This window comes from Triturus cristatus, chromosome 4_2, assembly GCF_964204655.1.
Source record: "Triturus cristatus chromosome 4_2, aTriCri1.1, whole genome shotgun sequence".
Taxonomy (NCBI): domain Eukaryota; kingdom Metazoa; phylum Chordata; class Amphibia; order Caudata; family Salamandridae; genus Triturus; species Triturus cristatus.
The window spans coordinates 895,923,964-895,940,284 of NC_140586.1; the positions used below are offsets into that span (position 1 = coordinate 895,923,964).

The following is a 16,321-nucleotide window of genomic DNA, read 5'->3' on the forward strand; positions in this document are numbered from 1 at the left end:
AGAGTTTCTAAATCTAATGAGATACGTACTGCAGTACATCTATACATGCCAGCCCCAGGATCCCGCGTAATCGAGACGTATCTCATTATCCGATTAATCAAGACTACCACCTGATCCGCAAAGCCAACCACTCTAAAGCGGTTTCGTAACAACACTGACGTGTCCCGTATCTAATTCCGAAGATTTTATCATTGTAAAAATAATTCTAAAAGAGAAGTTCCTTCCTTCAGCTTTATATTAAACAGCCAATTTGGTCTAACCAAAAGTGGATCCTTTTTACAAAACATGGAATTAACACAATAGATCAAGAAACTCTACGATTTTTCTAAATCTACATAAATCAATGAACGATATTTCATTTAGAATACAAATTTTTTGTGGCTACTCCTGACGAAGGCACCCCTGTGCCGAAACGCGCGTCATGAAGAAATCCAACTCTGCCACCCCCTATATTGTATTAGTCTGATTTATGTTATTAGAATATTTATTTTATTTGTGAAAAAATCCAAGTCTGCCAACCTTTGTATTGCATTAGTCTGATTTATGATATTAGAATATTCATTTTAATTTGTCTATTGTCCACATTAGAGTATGTATGTCATTATGTTTCTCAAATTAAAATTGTGAACTTTTATCCCTTGATTGTTTTAAACTTATTTCTGTACTTTATCAGTCTGATTTGATAATCTTAAACATTGCCTGGGAACTATACTTTCCATTATGCGTAGTACCACATACAGGCGCCTTAAATTTAATCTGGTACCCCTGTGAGGCATAAATCCGGATTGGTCCGGATGAACCACTGTGGTTATTACCTTCACAAGTTTATTGGCCAAGGCCTTCGCCAGGACCGTAACCTCTAAGTTTAGAAGAGATATAGGCCTATAGGAATTAGAGGCCATGGAAGGTTTATTTTTCTTTGGGAGGTCCACGATAGTGGCCAGTTTCGGATTCGCTGGGAGTGTACCTTCTTGCCCAACATTTTGGAACATGTTCGACATATGCGGTGCTACTTTATCGGCTATGCATTTGTATAACTCGATAGGTAGACCATTGAGTCTGGCGGCCTTGCCAGATTGTAGTCCACGAATTGCGCCCTCTATCACTTCAGCAGTTGAGTCCTGTGATAAATCTTCCCTGTCCTCTAGTGAAAGGACTCGAAGAGAGAGATCTTTCAGGAAGTCTGTATAATCCTGATTGGATCGGGTAGCTGTGGCAGAGTATGCTTGTTCATTATAGTTCGCGAAGGCTTCCACTATGGCCGCTCCAGTGGTTTGGGACATTATCACAGGGTCTTGAATTTCTACCACCCAGGTCCTACCCCTGTCCCTCTTTTCCAACTAAGTGACAAGCTTATTAGCCTTACTGCTCACATTCTACAGGCGCCTCTGAGTAGCTAGTGCGGGTGCCCGGGCTTTATCTTCCGCCAAGTCTCTAAACTCCTGTTGTTGAAACTGAAGAGGATGTGTCAAGTGCCTCCCACCTCGCTATTTCTGATTTCAAGTATAGAATCTCTTTCCTTCATGACTCATAATTGATAGCCCGTTCCTTCCTCTTTACCCTCATGAGGGCTTGAGCATGACCATGCAAATATGTTTTAACAGCTTCCCAAGGGTACGAGCTGAGTCGACCGACTCAACATTCCCTAGAAAGTAGTGTTCTGTCTGCTCCCGTATGTTATCTTGGAACTGTCTATCTTTCAAATGCCAGGCGGCTTTCCTAGGAGGTAGCCATAAAAAGATACCACCACCGGGGAGTGGTCAGAGATGCCTTGCGCCAGGAGGCCAGTACTGTGAAACTGGCTTGTGCTCTTACAATGTGTAAATATATAATCCAGACAGGAAAAACTGCTATGTCTTTCCGACAGGTAGGTAAACTGGTGCTTGGTTGGATTATGCGCACACCAAGGGCCACTAATCCCATTGTTTCTGTGGAGGTTTAAAGCAGGCTCTCATCTGTGTCTGTTTCCCTAGTGATCAACCTACCCTTAGCAAGATTCATCACTTCATTCATGCACCCTCCTCCCCCCCAGAGTATCAGGGTGCCCACTGCAATTTCCAACAGTGAGGCCCCCAGGGCTGACAGTGTTTCCGCCTGCCATCTTGGCAGGGAACAAATCGAACACAGGTTGAATGTATGGCCCCTCCCAGGTGCGCGTATGCAGGAAAAATCTACCCAGAGGGTCATGCCACGTCCGGTCCGATGTGTATGGCACAGCTGAGTTAAGAAGCATACCCGAGCCTCTAGAGCTGGAGGTGAAAATCGCATGTGCTACCGGAAGTAACCTCAGCGGTCCAGGGCTTTACACTGAATGCCTTTCAAGTGTAATAGGACGAGGTCCGGGGCCTGTCTATGGATATATTGCAATACAAGCATTCATTTAATTTTGCTACCCAAGCCATTGACATTCCATGTCAAGGGTTAGCCTGTGTCACCAAGATGACCAGAGCTGTTTGTAAGCCATTCACAAACCCCTTGGGATTACAATAACTTGTTCTCCACACCACTGATCTTTAAAACATATTGTGTTGTCACCCTTCCGCATCCCAAGGGACACAATGCAGCCATATAACCACCATGACTTTTCCCTCACTACCAAGTCCCCAAACAACGTGATACAGTATCGCCTCCCCCTCGCTCACTAGGGTCATTAGCAATTGTAGTACTATGGTCCAATCTGTGCCACAGGCTTCCGTCAAGAGTCCTCATATTACTGTCTCTCTAGCTTGAGGTCTAACTCAGAGGAGTCATTAACTTTTAGCAAGGGGTACTTATCCTTCAGCCAGCTGCGTCAATCAGGGAACCTCGGTCTCTGCCCCCTCCATGGATTGTCCATCCTGCCGTACTTTCAATTTGTCTCCCTGTCTACCCAGGGGGTGCCCTTTCTTCTCCTCAGATTGCCCCGCTGTCCCTGGGTGTGCCATCCTTCAAGCCAATGCCAGGCCTCCGCTGGCGAGGCAAAATATCAGTATTTACCCTCTGTCATCATGCCTAGCTTGGCAGAGAAAAGCATCATGTACTTGAGTTCTTCAGCATGGAGAGCTCTCTTTACTTCATTTAAGCTGCGGGGCTGGCACTGCACCTTCAGAGTAAAGTCCGGGAAGAACCGCATTTGTGGCATTTTTGTACCTCAAATCCCCATGGGAGCAGGCAGCTTGGAGTATAGCATCCCTATCTAGGTGGTTGAAAATTCAGGAGGTAATCGTTCACGGTGGGGCCCCTGGTTTGGGCAGAGGCACTGGTGCCATGTGGAGGTGCTTGGGCGGAGGGTGTTGACAATCAAGTCTTTGAGGAATAGGTCGACACTGGGCCCCTCTGCCCCCTCAGGGATCCCCACCACACTGATGTGGTTACGTCAAGCCCTACGCTCCTGGTCTGCAAGTTTGCCCACCATAATCTCTTGCTGTTTTGTAGGATATTGAACCTGGTCTTCCACTATTTTGGACGTAGTTTATAATGTGTGAATATTCTCCTCTGCCGTTGTAATTTTCGCAGGAGATTAACATCCACTTTCACCATGTTGATTTTAGAGTACCCTTGAGACCATGGATCGCGGTCATAATGTCCTCAATAGAGTGTTCCGCCGATTCCGTTGCCTCCATGCCTGGCCCCCTCTAATGACTGCTTAAGCACAGCATGTTTGCCCATCTTATTAGACTGCGTCTGTAGCTGTCCCTTCAGTTTCACCATATCCCCGCTTATGAAGCAGCGACAGAACGAAGAGATAATGGGAGAGAAAATATCCTAGTGGCGTCAGTGTTGATGTACGAATGTGCACAGTTTGCGGTGGAGTAGTATGGATCTGGTGGTTCCTGTGAATGTATATGACTGCTAGTCCCAGCCAAAGCGCAACGGTGTACCCACCCCCGCAGGTCCCCTCCATTAATGGCCTCTGCCTCCGTGGCACTCGCGGGGTCAGCAAGGCCAAGACCAGCCAGTACAGGCCGTCCCACCACCAGTTCCTTCGGCAGCAGGCTGTCGGGCTTCAAGTATATGAAAGGACCGCACTTCGCCTCCAGTAGATTCTCCCCGGGCTCATACCTAACTGTCAAACAACTAGCTAACTATACCGGACCTCGGCTGAGGACACCGCCAAAGGGTCCGCTACGGCAGGCAGTGAGATTTGGGAGGGAGGGCCCAAGGAGCCCCAAATAGGCCCATATGCGGTTTGACCACCTCTACTGTCTCCAACTCCTCACCAACTATATCACCTTCTCTCTGCCAAGCCGGCCGTCTATCAATAAAGCAGAGTCCACACTGCTTTACCCCCAGGCAGCTCAGGATCATGAACCGGCCAGCTCCTCACGTTCCACATGCAACGTTCATCAGGTGATTCGATCCAAAAACAGATCCAGTGGTGCCCGGTACCGAGGAAGGGCAACACGTGCCCTTCGGGTGTTGGTGTGGTCGGATAATAGTACCGATGGTAGAATTTAAACGGGCTAGAGCTCAGCAGCTCTCCTAAAGTGCGCCCATCTTGGTCGAGACCAGGCTACGCTCCCGCTCTCAAAGATTTCACTGGTTTGAAGAAAGTTGTCAAGGCTTACGCCTTTGAAACTGCCTGCTTTTGCCGGTTTAATCTAAGAAGGTCTTTAAAAAACACTGCTGTGTCTCCATTCCTTATCCCTCCAAACCACAAGCTTCAGGAGCTACTGTCTGGCTATCTACAGAAACAACAAATAAATAAAAGTGCCACAGAGAAGTAGAAAATACTTAGTCTCAAGTAGTAATACCAATGACATTGATGGCAGTTGGTTTCACAGCCGTGGTTGCAATTCCACGGTAAGTTGTAACCTTCATTATGAATAAGATTCAGTTAATGTTCTTATTTTTTGAGCAACAAAGTTTGCGTGATGGCATTCCAGGTGAAGGAGAGATCACAAACACAACAAATATTTGATTCATCTATTGCAGAATACGGATACAGATGTGCAGCAGCACTAGACAATGCTGATGACCTCGGTTTGCCACACTGAGGCCCACATTGAGCTTCTTTTACTGCAAACGGGTCGCACAAGAGCAACAATAGACTTCTCTGTACTGGGTCCAGTGATGGATACGCCATTGAATGGCTGAGAGTTAGGCCAGCACTGAGGCGATTCCTCCTTCAACATTCAGAGTTTACAGGGCTGAAGTGTGAAATTAATGTGTGCAGGTTCTCGCTCTCTTGTTGCATCTGCAAGGTTAAAGAAATACAACGCAGAAGTTTCGCAACGCCATCAATTACTCTAGGTAGACCTGCGACTAATTGGACATACATACTCGGGAGTCCCTTCTGGGTCTCTCTTAAGAACCTCACCATGATTGGGTTTTGGATTCATATTTGCCTAACAAAAAATGTACAAGGTGTAGTCCTGCTTAAAACACCAGAGAAACAAACATACCTCATAAGGAATTGGAACTGAAAATACTCATGTTTGACAACGTACGTTCAAATGGAGTCAACTATGATGTTCAGTGCACAAATGCTTTAGTTCAAGAGCTTTGAAGCAATTAAAAGTGATGGAAAAATCTCCCCAAAAATCTTCACTGTACAGATTAAATAGACTGTGCACTAAATCTCTCCACTGGTGCAGTGGCCTCGCCAACCACTATTTAGGAAGTTGTCACCAAATATGCAAGTATTTCCCAACTTGTTTTCAGAATAAAGTGAAGATAAACTGAACAGTCATCGAGGAAGAGCAATTTCTTTCTTTCAAGTCCTGCCCTCGGTGACCATAAAAGACTTGGTCACACCTTGCTGTTGTGAACATTAGTCAATGCTCTAGATCCCATATTGAACAAATAAAAGCAGATTTATTTGCACTAGAAATATCAAAAATACATTGATTGTTTGTGCTAATGGAAAGTGTCAGATGTTTCGGCAGTGCCACCGCTCATATTATTGCTAAAAAAACAAATCGCCCCATGTCACTAAGGATGGAGTGTATATGACAGGACAGTCCAGTCTTTTTCCAGAAGACTTTCATATCCTCACTCTTTCCCGACCAGATGTGTATTGGATCAGCAAGGAACATTTTGGCCCATTTTCTTAAATCTTTCTGGTGAGTCCCAGAGTAGCACAATCTCAAATAGGGACTCCTGTGAAATGAAGCTACAAAAAAACTATGCTACACCTCTTCCAACAAGTCCTTCATCAACTCACAGACGATGGCAACAGTATCTGGGGCTCATGCACAAAGTGCTGCTCACGCTGATAAATGACCAGGAGCCTCCTGTACAGACTTTGGGGCTTTGACCCAGTGTAGGTAAAAAATTGGTTCAATGGCAAATACCACACAAGCAGGTCTATTCTGACTTTGAAACATCACTGTCATCAATCTATGCACACCTTCAACTCACCTAAAGACTCCAAACATGCTCCACTCAAGTTCAGGCAGGAGACCAAAAGGCTGCTCTCAAAGAGTGCAAGAATCTCCCACGTTGCAATTTCAGAGATAATCTCAACAATATCAAACCCTCCAACACCTTCAAGCCATGGATCCTCTTATATTTACCCTCTCAGTGAGGCATTTATCTGGAGCAGAAAGCAGCAGTCATTGTTTCCCTTGATCCTACAACACCGACACTTTGTGTGGTAGAGTGCTTAATTGGGAACAGTTAACGTAAAATCACATAAAGGGCTCCTCTGAAGAACTGAACAAAAATATGTTCATGTTGGCCATCAAGATCTAGGCAGATGGCTGTGAAGGGGTGGCAGTAAGTCCTCGAGAGCCATTTGAATCGCCTGTAGCTCCAGCAGATTGATCTCTGGTCTCCAAGTCCTTCAGAGGAGCTCCCCAACCTAGAGAACAAGCATCCGTCATCACTGCCAGCACCAGGTTACCTTCCAAACTCCACCACATCACCTCTGCCACCGTGTCCCTCAAGATTGCTACGGAAAGCAGTCAATCTCTGCCACGTTGGGACTACTGCCTGCAGAGACACACTGGAGGGCCCCCATGGGCCAGCATGCATGTTTCACTTGAAGAATGCAGGGGGACTAGCAGACACAAGACTATAAGGACTGGGACTTGAGCTCAGTTCTGAGAACTCGGAATCATCACTTGAATATCCTGTGGAGGGGGAGCGGCTCAACTCTTCGTAGTGTCCCTATAAACAGAATAAACTGTGAGGGCACCAGGTGAGATTTGGGCTTGTTGATGACAAAGCCCAAGTCATACAGCAGAGATGCAGTGACTGTCAGGTGGCGCAACATCATTTCCGGGGACCCAACATTGAGAAGCCAGTTGTCAAAGTTCTGATGCTCCGTCCATCACCACCCCCCCCTTTTGTACCGCTTTGTTCGCCATAAGTTGGCAGGGTATGCTCAGACGTGAGTCCCTTGCTCACTTTGCCACTGGATTCAAGCAAGCCTGGCTGAAGACGGCTGAAATGCCAGAAACCGGTCCTAGGAAGCTTGTTTCCGGTCCAGGGAAGGCATGGCTTGGCAGTTCGGGCTGAACTGTTCCCATGAGGCACAGGGTCAGACTGATTTGCATATGGCCATGTCTGAACTGGGGTGGCAGAGCGGGCTAAAGAACGGTGATGGATCAAACCCAGATCTGTTGACTGGGTGTGAGTGTTTGATTGGTTCTGATGCTCCGTCCATCACCACCCCCTTTTGTACCGCTTTGTTCGCCAAAAGTTGGCAGGGCATGCTCAGACGTTGAGTCGCTTGCTCACTTTGCCACTGGATTCAAGCAAGCCTGGCTGAAGACGGCTGAAATGCCAGAAACCGGTCCTAGGAAGCTTGTTTCCGGTCCAGGGAAGGCATGGCTTGGCAGTTCGGGCTGAACTGTTCCCATTAGGCACAGGGTCAGACTGATTTGCATATGGCCATGTCTGAACTGGGGTGGCAGAGTGGTCTAAAGAACGGTGATGGATCAAACCCAGATCTGTTGACTGGGTGTGAGTGTTTGATTGGTTCTGATGCTCCGTCCATCACCACCCCCTTTTGTACCGTCAAAGTAATGAAGCACCAGGATTGTTGAGCATCTGAGACGGGCAGCAGTCACTGCCATCACCTTTGTTGAGCTAAAGTTAGAACAAACAGAAGGTTTTTTTGTTTGGGGGGGGGGATCTATATAGCGCGAACTAGACCCAAAGGTATCAGAGCACTTTACATGAGCACCAGTTGCGTTACAGGCAGACATATTCATTTTGTTAGGCACAGGAAGATTAAGTGATTTTGCCAGAATCACAGGATGATTAGTGTCCTTGCCGAGATTCAAACCCGGTTCCTCAGCTTCGAGGTAGACCGCCCTAGCCGTTAGGCCACATCCTCTGTATTCTGCTGTGAGGTGTAAATGCTTTCTGTGTGACAGCAGAATACGTATATGAAAATCTTGCATCTTGCAGGTTGACGGATGCCATCCAGTCTTCTGCTTCCAGCGCGAGCAATACCTCTGCCAAGGACAGCATTTTAAACCTCTCCTTTCACGGGAACTGGTTCAAAACCCTGAAATCTAAGATCGGACAGAGACCGACATTCTTTGGAACCAGGAACTAACTGGTATAGCACCCTTGGCCTCGGTTCCTGCTCGTGTACCAGCTCCACCGTCCCTTTTGTTAGTAAGATCTCTACCTGTTGCTGAAGAATAGGAAGGCGGTCTACTGGAGGGGAAAGAGTAGCAAGGTAAAAGGTGGAGACTGTTAGAAACATAGGCCACATGCTTTTCACACAATCTGCAAGACTCATTGACCTGAAGTTATGGCCCTCCAGGCCTGTGGAAAGGAGGATATCTGTTCTCCATCCGGCACCCTGTGTTCCGACACGAGGGAACTAGGGATACTTCCCTGTGGTAGCTGGGGAGAGGAAGAGAGGGGAGGAAGAGGGAAGGGATGGCCTCTGTCTTTGTCATGTCCTCAATACTGTTTAAATCACATAAACGGGTATGGTAGCACCAGTGAAAGTGAAAGAGAAAACCCAAGCATCATCTTGTGACCAACAATTCTAGGAACAAAGGATAAACCAAAGGTTTTTGGAACTTCTTCAGCACTTATGAAGAACGTCATCCTTTATGGAAGAGGAAACCTCACACACATGATAGTGTCATGCTTCATGATCAGCATCCTCTCCCCACCCCGGTAGGTGGGTATCACCAGGGTGGAGTCAACCTCCTCAAAGACTTAAATGGAAGGAGGGAGTTCTTGAATACGACTAACTAGAGAAGAACGGGATCCAGACTGGTTGAAAATTCCTCGGTGTTCCCAGGTTATTACCTTTATTCAAAGGGACACTGGGTAGCTCTTAAAACAATTTTGGACTGGTATAAGGAGGACAATAGCTCAAACCCGATCCTCATCTGCCTCGATACTGTTTATATAGTGGGCTGGCTTGCTGTTGGGAGTCAAGAATTTGCAGTCTACCTCGAAAGGAGAATCCCCTTGAAAATCCTCATAATTTTCAGTATTGCTGATAGTTCCACTGTTGAGTTTGTAGGCCGATCAACCTTGCAGTTCCCTTACTCTACAACAAGCCTCAATAGCCTAATCCATTTTCTAGCCAAAGGGGCACTATTCATTGAATGGGAGATCCATCAAAGTGACTTCACATCTTGAGAAAGTCATGAGTTCCTTAGCCAAGCATGTCTTTGAAGGGATATATACGTTCCCATGGCTTGTGCCGAAGACTTCGCAATACCCGACTGGCTCACTTGTTTTGTGGCTGTCTGGTCACCCTTAACAAACTCCGTGCCATGTCTAATTGTGCCATGTCTGAGACAGTGTTAGTCTAAAGCTCTATTATGCATGTCACATTGAGGGATTTCCAAGCCATGCTTCCAGCCCCAAAATATCTTTTTGGGTGCACTGCTCTATTTGTTTGAATACTCTGAGGGTGTAGTGGAAAAGGCCCCTTGATTGAGTTTGGAGGAGTAGGAAGCTTGAACAAGGCTTTCTCAAGATGGGTGCATTGATAAGAAGGCTGGGAAGCCAGGAGCCTTCCTTTATCTTTCAGCTACCACCCTATTGATGAGGGAGAAGATATGTTCTTCTCCCACACGGCCAGAAACGGCTCAGTAAGAGTTCATTAGGGGAAATAAGGGCTCTGCAGTGTGAGCCGTAGGGTGGAACACCTCAGTTAATCAGTTAGCTTTGATGTCTGTGGAAAGGAGTTGGAGATCAACTGTGGTAAGAGTGAACCTCTGATGTGGAAGGCCAGTTGGGGGGTATAGTTCCCACTTGAGTGACGTGTCAAGGCCACTTGCATTTCTAAGTGCAGTGAAGTCTGGGTTCACAGTAAAAGACTGTACGTCACCATCATCGCTGTCTGGAATGGGTTCCTCAAATGGCTCAGAGTCGTCAAAGAAGTAGCGATCCTCCTCTATGAAACATTGTGTCTCTCTTTGGCCTATGAGTAGGAGCATTAAATTCTATAGTGGCAATTGATCCGTGCAGAGCCCTGGTCTGATGGAGCCTGCTGTGGCACCAGTGACATCGAATGTGACGCCAAAGGTGTTGGTTGTGGTGAACGCTGACCTGACGCAGATGGTGAAGAGCTTGCAGGAATGCTCAGGGGTGACGGCACTGGCTGTTGCACTGGCCCGGAGATGGATGCTGTCCACAGAGTGGCAGTTGGAACCAGGTATTCAAGGCAGCCATAGGAAAGGCGAGAAAGAGTTCAAACAGGCCGCCTGCGTTGCACCAAAGGCATAACCCACAGGTACCATGTGCCTGAAGGCACTCCAGACGGGACCATGGTTCTGTGAAACATATCAAACATTACATTAAAAATAAGACAAGGTCTCTTCCAGGGGCCGAGACTTCGGGATATCGCTGACTTAAGCTGGGGCCTGGTTGACAGCGCCACAGGAGGTGGCAGATCCCAGATCTGCGCTGAGTTGTAAGGAGCTGCGGGTCTCCGATCCTCTGGGGTGAGATCAACAAGCTCTGGTTCTCACGAAGAGTCCAGAGGAGCAGAGAAGTGTCTTGGCGACTTACGCTTCAAAATGAAGCGCCACACTTACTCGTAGCATCACTTCTTGTGTTTTCTCTAGAATGACTTGGATGACAGCAACGACGACTCCGGAGATGTTACTCATCCTGGGTCTTGACTTCTGCTTAGCTTGACGGTCGTCTCAAGTCCCCATCATGAACTGCTTCGCTTCCCGCTCCTTTATGGCCTTGGCATGTCGTGATCCTACCAGAAACATCAGAGACAGATGTATAGGTTTGTGATGGACATTTGTCTATTTCAGTCCCTACATGGTTTGAAGTCTGAACGTTTCGGGGTGACATCCCTGTACTGCACCATAATGTATTTACTTGAATAGATAAACATGCTGTGTGGAGATTTCCTTAGGAGAGCGAAGCTCTGGATTTGTGTCAATGGTGCAAAAAAAAGAGAACCAACATGAGGTCACAGGTGAGGGAGTGGGGTGCTTTATAGCTCCGGTCACACGGTGGTGTCGAATCCGGTGCCAAAGTGTAGCCGGCGCCCCCTACTAGCATAGAGAGTTGCTGAAAAGTTGCCAGATTCAGTCTTACACCTGCGATATTGAAAACGTGAGTAATCTGGAGAAAGACTCATCCATCAGAAGCTCACGTTTGCATAAAGCCATTTGCTGAAATGGCTTTTTAATACATTGTGAATAAGTTTGCAGCAAGCTGCAAATATCCTAACCAGGAGAAAGAAGATTAATCAGAGGAAGCTGGCTCTGTACATACTGTACCAAAATGAGGTCTAGTGTGCACAGAGTCCAGTGGAACCCCAAAGGTAGGCAGAGGTAAAAGTAGATAGCACCTTACTCTCTATTTGTAGTATTGTGGGCGAGCAGTAAGGCTTTATCAGAGGGTAGTGTTAAGCATTTAGTGTACACACTCAGGCTGCAAATGATGTCACACACTTAAAGACTGAACTCAGACCAATTTGTTTGTATAAAAAAATATTTAGCTATAATTTATTTTCTAGAACCAAGCAAGCCTGGAACAGGTAAGTGTAAATGGCTCTTTTCAAGGCCGGTTGAACAATACAAGCAAGCTGAATGAAAATGTCTTTGATACAGGTTTGTAAATACTCTCAACCCAGTGGAAATTACTGTTAGATTACTTTTGATTACTTTTCAGAATACTTTATGGATTACTTTTTCTACTCAGTGTGATTTGCCTAGATATCACACTGGGACATTTCCAAGAGAAAAGATAAGGAACTAAAGCAGGCGGGTGCAGTGGTAGTTCTAGGCATTGGGTTTCTTTGTCCTCAGCAGGCTCAGAGTCTGTCTTGTCTCGTGCACCTGTACCCTCACCTCTGGTATAGTGCACCCAGCTAAAGGGGTGGCTGAACTATGCCAGGGCAGTGGGTTGTAGGCATGGCCCACAGGGATGTGTACCATGCTGAATCTTCACTTAGTTCTGCAACAAGAAACACACAGCCTGTAATGGCAGTGTGTGTAAAGGTACGGGGCCTCTAAGGGTGGCACAATAAGTGCTGCAGCCCCTAGAGGCCTTCCCTGGCCACATCGCCCTTGGTACACCTGGCACCTTTTACAAGGGACTGACATGTGGCCAGAGAGGTGCCAATTGGGGGTACAAGGTACCGTTTTGAGAAAGAACACGGGCCCTGGGAACCTGATTGGCAGGGTCCCAGGGCACATAAAGTTAAAGTGCATCAGTAGTCTTGCAAAAAGAGGGGGTTACTGCAACAGAAACCCAGCTGCCTACAGAGATACATGCTTTTAAGTAGATTGTAAAGGTAAAGAAGAATTCCCCTACTTATTTCTTTTGAGCATCAATTGCTGCAGAGTAAGTCATGGATGTGTCAATCTATACAATTGAATTGGAAATGTAGGGTTGGTCTCTAGGCAATTGACATGGTGAATGATTTTGTCCACAACCTAGTGGCAAATGCTTAGCCACTTCCTAATCTACAGTCAATAGAATTTTGAAGCAGCCACTGGGATATCAGGTTTTCAAGCCAAAGACCTTAGTGAGCAAAGGTCTGTTCCTTAAGAACTCAAGTTAAGTAAAGTAAGACCCCTCCAACCTTGCCTCGTCAGATCCTGGATTTGAAGAAGCTGAAGGGTAAAAAATAACAATAAAAAAAGACTACAAATAAGACCTTCAGAAATTGGACGTCAAGATGGCAAAGAGGAATGTCTACAAGAACGATACCGGATTCTTCTATAATGGGTACCTCTTCTTGAATATTCCTGATATGAACCATTCCCACAGCAGCAGCATCACTCTCGAAGAATGGGGGATGAGCATCACAATCTCATTTCTTTGCCAAACCACGATTCTGACAGCCTAGACATTAAAATACTGGTTTTATGGAAGTGTACTGAGATTCAAGTACCACTTCGACAGACTGCACTCGCTGGAACGTCCCTAAACAGGGCTGAAGATGCGGTTTCTCATCAAGTAGAGGGAACAGATGATCTCCATTACCCAGATTTTAACACTCTTACGGAAAGAGTAACCCATCTCAGTTTGGTTTCTCACAGCTTTGCCCCTGCATAGACCACAAACACAAGTTCATCCTCCCGTTTCTCTAAATCTTTCAATGCAGTAGTCATTTTATGATCCAACCTATGAAAACTCACTCATACATTCGAGTGGTGTGAAGCGTATAGAGCGGGATAGTTCATTCTGCAAGAGTCCCAGCGCTAATGTGGCGGGGAAAGAATGCCTACTCATGTCAGGAGGAAGACTTTTACCCTAAATTACTCTGCCAACAGTGAACACCGTGGGATATAGACAAATGCCAACATGTAATTCAGCTGATGCAGTCACCACCAGGATCACAGTGTTTTGTAAAGATGTCCCTGCATAAAGAATGCAAAGCATTTGAAAGAGAAATGTCCAAACTAAATATAGATGAGAAGGTCGAGCTCCAAATGGAGCAGATGGAAGGTATTCAGAAAGCTGCTCATGATGAGGATATACAGAAAGACCTGCTTGGAAGATCAAACATAGGCAGAACTGGCAGCCTAACAGCACATTATTGTTCCCATTTTCAAACATTATGGGCTGCAGGGCTTGTGAGGTTGATAACTGTTGAGATGTCGGCAGTCATTGGATTCTAGAGTTGTCGGAGCACCGTCTCCTGGAGACGAAAACATCTGCGGATGAAGTCTGGCTACTAACGCATGCAGAACTGAGGCATGGAGAGGGAGCTTCTACAAAAATTTAATACGTTGAAAGTTAAGGTTTTGAGGTTATAATTAGCAGGTCAAACGTCAACTCAGACTCCCGTCTTCCAATTAGCACCTGGTTTAGTTGACGCAACTTACAATCATATTTCTCAGGCACCTGCCAGTTTGTAGTGGTGAGCTCAGCAGGAAACTGAAAATCATTTGCAGTTGAGAAAACGTTTGAAAGACTTATTATTATAACATTTCTAAAGGTATGTGTTAAAAATATGTAGCATGTACACTTGCTAACCATCAGTTAAAACACTACTGATTGAGCAAATGTAATCTATGCAGTGGCTTGGATTAGTCGTATTAAAAAAGTAGGAAACTCTGGTCAAGGGCCCCTTGAGGATTCTCTGCTCACGCAACATTGAGCAGGCTTCTTCAGGATTCAGTTTTTTGTATCCGTCACTATATGTGATGAAGTAAGCCTGGGCTAACAGCGGCTTCCACTTGTCTGGGATGCCTAGCAGCACTTGTTAGTATCTTGCTACATTGTCCGCAGTTTTTAAAGTTCGGTTGACTAAACCTGCAGAATAATGATTTGACTTGTAAGCACAGACTTGCATTTTTAATGGAGGTCAATGCAATGATACCTACTATACCATCTGCAGATTTGTTTATAATGCTTCAAGGTAGAATGTAAGAAACTGTAAAGTGCCTGTGACTGTACTTTTGACTTGCCGACTCTGTATGTGATCCTGAAAGAATTATTTAATTAGGTACATTGTAAACCGAGATCGGATTTTATAACAACTGTATGGTTTACTGTGCAATGGAAGTTTGTAAACATTAATTCAGATTATCTTGTATGCTAAATTTAAGGGATAACAATCTTTGTTCAAGTTGCATTTATGTTAATTTCCATATATAGAGGTAGTAGTAGTAAAGATCTTTACTTGGTTATAAAAAAAAATCATAAAATAACAGTACAATTACTTATGTGCAATATAAAAATACATAACATTTAAATCTCTTCTATTAAAATATATAAAATGGCATATCTGCATATAAAATGAACAGTTCATCAATGTTCATAATCAAGGTCTAAATACATTACAATTACCTATGTGACCAGACAGGCACACTATCTCTTAATGAACAATGTCGAATAACCGACAGGCATATGTAAATATTTCGGTTTTGTAGGCTTTATGTACATCTGCAAAGTAAAACCTGGTAAGCAAAGATGACCTTTCAGTATATGGACATCTGCGACAGCATTTTTCCTTCCCTCCCTTTAGAACATTTTTACTTTTGTCCTAATTGGCCTATGAAAATTATGAGGACTCCAATGACATGACTGAGAACTCCATTAGGGTCACTTCAAACAATGATTTACATGATGTTAAGAGTACAATCTCTCACAGTGATCCAACCAGTATTGTTTTTCGTAGCTGAAGAACTGTATGTATGGTTGAACAAGTAAAAGTTGATATAAAATTTAGGTGGCCCTGTTACCAGAGTTTCTTGGTTAGTATCAATTGAATTCAGAGCTTTAATCTTGTGAAATTAGTCTCATGATATATCGCTTGGCTTAGGCACTAGATAAGATCAGAGAAATTATTAAATGTAATAATCCCATTTCTCAATTCAAAATGTTTTTGCGTTCTTTATTATTGAAGAACTGAAGTTAGGTTATGTTTGTTGCACTGTTTTTTGCTAATTTATATGTGTCTAGATTCTGGATCTGCTCTGACCCGACACTGGACCTTAACATTTGTATGTGGCATGGAGGCTGCCCCATGCCTTTTTTTTCCAGAGTTGTATGCTAAACAGGTTGGAAAGCAGAAAATAATTTGTCACTCTGGCCAATGTGACAGACATTTTTAGCAGGAAGTATCAATTTTAAAATACACAGGGATGTATACGTTTCTACGAAATGTGTTGGCAAGCCACATATGAAGCAGTAAGGCAATGTTACATTAGAGAAGATGGTCAGAGGCTAATACTGAATATCTTTCCAATGCTTGTTAAACCCACGGGAAGAAAAGGAAACATTTCAGGAAGTTTGGAACAGAGAGCTTCCTTTGAGTCCTAGAACATGTCAACTCAATGGTACCTTTGACTTTAATAGTCACATTTATGGAGAACTCAATGGCCACAATGACTTTAATGGGATAACATTCTCTAGGTTAACTTAGTGTTTGAAGTGACTACTGAGTGGTAATACCAGCTCAATATCATAATCCCACTAATTAAATATA

At 44.9% G+C, this 16,321-nt stretch overlaps 1 protein-coding gene across 2 annotated transcripts in view; it reads right to left on the reverse strand.

Annotated features, from left to right (window-relative positions):
• Positions 1 to 16,321, reverse strand: part of IPO13 (importin 13) — a 560,046-nt gene that overhangs the window by 40,631 nt on the left and 503,094 nt on the right. The gene's annotated exons all lie outside the window — the stretch shown is intronic.